This window comes from Diaphorina citri, unplaced genomic scaffold (assembly GCF_000475195.1).
Source record: "Diaphorina citri unplaced genomic scaffold, Diaci psyllid genome assembly version 1.1 scaffold5432, whole genome shotgun sequence".
Taxonomy (NCBI): Eukaryota; Metazoa; Arthropoda; class Insecta; order Hemiptera; family Psyllidae; genus Diaphorina; species Diaphorina citri.
Window position 1 is genome coordinate 1 of NW_007382808.1, and position 3,043 is coordinate 3,043.

The 3,043-nt window shown below is 39.6% G+C and overlaps 1 long non-coding RNA gene across 1 annotated transcript; it reads right to left on the reverse strand.

The window, feature by feature from the left end:
- Positions 1-1,270: 1,270 nt before the first annotated feature.
- Positions 1,271-2,333, reverse strand: LOC113472430. The gene is made up of 2 exons (XR_003394733.1): positions 1,855-2,333; positions 1,271-1,372 (listed from the first exon to the last, which is right to left on the reverse strand). It is a non-coding gene; the product is annotated as an uncharacterized LOC113472430 (long non-coding RNA).
- Between the last annotated feature and the right edge of the window lie 710 nt (positions 2,334-3,043).

Consider the following 3,043-nt stretch of genomic DNA (forward strand, 5'->3'; position numbering starts at 1 on the left):
TTTGATATTAAAATAAGGAAAGTAAAAATGATACGGTTTACCTGATTTTAATTAAAGTTTTAACATGCAGTACATATATGTACATACTTCTATTAACAATAAATAATTAGGTCCTAATGGTTTCACCTCATCTATCTCTCACCCCTCCTACTCTCTTGTCAATATTCTTTCTCCTTCTCCCTCCTCTGCCCTCTCCCTCTTCATCTCCCTCTATATCAAATGGGTGAGACTCTCTGACAAATGACTGACAAGTGGAAAATGGAGGGGAAAGGTTGAAGGAATTAAAGAGGGCATACTTCTATTAACAATAAATAATTAGGTCCTAATGGTTTCACCTCCTCTATCTCTCACCCCTCCTACTCTCTTGTCAATATTCTTTCTCCTTCTCCCTCACCCTCCTCTTCCCTCTCCCTCTATATCAAATGGGTGAGACTCTCTGACAAATGACTGACAAGTGGAAAATGGAGGGGAAAGGTTGAAGGAATTAAAGAGGGGTGGTGAGAGGGGAGAGAGATAATGGGTGGGTATGAATATTTCATAAGATGACCCACTTGTAGAGTGTTGGAATTGGAGGGGGAGGGGGTGTCGCGAAAATCGCGAATTAAAGTAGTTCAGATACGTGAAAAGGAAGAAAGGTAGGATGAGAGAAGAGTGGGAGAGGAGAAAGTTAGGGCCCATTTTTTCTTTTTTGGGCCGCCAATGTCGCGAAAATCGCGAATTAAGAAAGTAGTTCAGATACGTGAAAAGGAAGAAAGGTAGGATGAGAGAAGAGTGGGAGAGGAGAAAGTTTTCGAGATGCGGGAAGCAGGGAAGAGAAGGAATGTAAGATTAGTCACTATGTGGTGCCGATAGAGTCACTATGTAGCAGCCATTAGAGTAGCTAGGAAGTAGCCATTAGAGTCGTGATAGAGCCTTCAAGCCTTTTGAAGGAAATTTTAGTTTTGTATTCAGTTATAGTTTTTTGTGAGATCCAAAGTTAGAGAAGAGGGTGATATAGCAAGGGGGATCTCCGAAGGAATGTAAGATTAGTCACTATGTAGTAGCCGAGAGAGTCACCATGTAGCAGCCATTAGAGTCACTAGGTAGTAGCCTTAGAGTCGCTAGGAAGTAGCCATAGAGTCGTGATAGAGCGATCAAGCCTTTGAAGGAAATTTTAGTTTTGTATTGAGTTATAGTTTTTTGTGAGATCCAAAGTTAGAGAAGAGGGTGATATAGCAAGGGGGATCTCATAGAAAGTGTAATTAGTACAAGTGAAGTTTAGTGGTTGAAAGGCAGTAGTGAAGAAAGTGATTAGTAGGAAGTGTATCAGAAGTAAAGTGTAGCAGAAGACATTAAGTAAGTAGAAGAAAGACCGAGTGATTTTTCCAAGTACCTTGAAATCAGAAAAGACCTGATAAGTTTCAATAAGAGACCTTTGTTTGTGAGTGTTAAATAACCTGTCTGAAATATCAATAAACTTTATGTGTATAAATATTCCAAGTTCTAATCAGAAGTTCAAATCAAGTGTTAGTCTTTTTTCCCCATTCAAATTTAACAGGTTGTGGGTTGGGGGAACGGCGGGTTAGGAAGAAGAAGAAGGCGCAAAAAAACCCCACAGCTTGTTTGGTAGCAGAGCGTGGTTAGCTTGTTTGTGGTAGCAGAGCGCGTGGTTACCCACTTTGGGTAAGAGTTCCAGTAGTTCCAGATAGACATTTTATAAAAGACAGTGAAATCAGTAACATTTTTTTCAAGTAGAAATTGCGTTCCAGTATAAAAACATTCTCCTCATTAGTGTACATACATTTCAAAATTTCATTTCATCAGCGTAGAAGAGTACAAACATTTCACGAACAAAGCAGAAATTTTTCCAAGTACTTTGTAATCAGTAAAGACCTAATAAGTTCAATAAAAGACCTTTGTTTGTGAGTGTTAAATAACCTGTCTTAAATATCAATAAACTTTATGTGTATAAATATTCCAAGTTCAAATAAGAAGTTCGAAGTGTTAGTCTTTTTTCCCCATTCAAATTTAACAGGTTGTGGGTTGGGGGAACGGCGGGTTGAGAAGAAGAAGGCCGAAAAAACCCCACAGCTTGTTTGGTAGCAGAGCGTGGTTACCCACTTTGGGTAAGAGACGGTTCCAGTAGGCAGTTCCAGATAGACATTTTATAAAAGACAGTGAATCCAGCAACATTTTTTCAAGTAGAAATTGCGTTCCAGTATAAAGACATTCTCCTCATAAGTGTACATACATTTCAAAATTTCATTTCATCAGCGTAGGAGAGTACAAACATTTCACGAACAAAGCAGAAGTGTAGAGGAGCAGAAGAAAATATTCAGCGCAGCGCAGCTTCAAGGACACACGAGCCTCTAATAGGTCACCCTTGAATAACTATTTCGATATCCGAGCTTTTTCAAATATCTTAAAATAAATATTAAAATATGTAACTGTAGAAAGGTAGTTCTTTTGGCTCTGGATTTTGACAACTGGCCAGGTCTTTTTTTTTCTAAATATCCCAAACCGAAACTTTGTTGCCTTGATGACAGAGGTAAACAGGAAGGCGCGGGTTCGATTCCAGTGAAGGTATGGAATTTTGTCCTCATTATTATTTCAGAGTGTGACCAAAATAATAATAGTAGCCTACCTACAGGATAAATAAGCACCCTTAAAATTTTATTCTAGTGAGAAAAAAAAAATCAATGGTTCAGAAAGAAAGAAAGAAAGAAAAAAAACATCGCTTTCTACTCACTTGTAGTGTCAGCTCCCATGGCGTAGTGGTCACTGCGCTCGCCTTGCACGCGGGAGACCCGGGTTCGATTCCCGGCGGGGTCAAGAAATTTCCGCCCCGGGCGGGAATCGAAACCACGGCCTAGCGTTTACAAGGCAGACGCACTACCAACTAAGCTAACTAGGCTGGCCAAGGTCTTTTTTCTTTTCTAAATATCCCAATCCGAAACTTTGTTGCCTTGATGACAGAGGTAAACAGGAAGGCGTGGGTTCGATTCCAGTCAAGGTATGGAATTTTGTCCTCATTATTATTTCAGAGTGTGACCAAAATAATAAT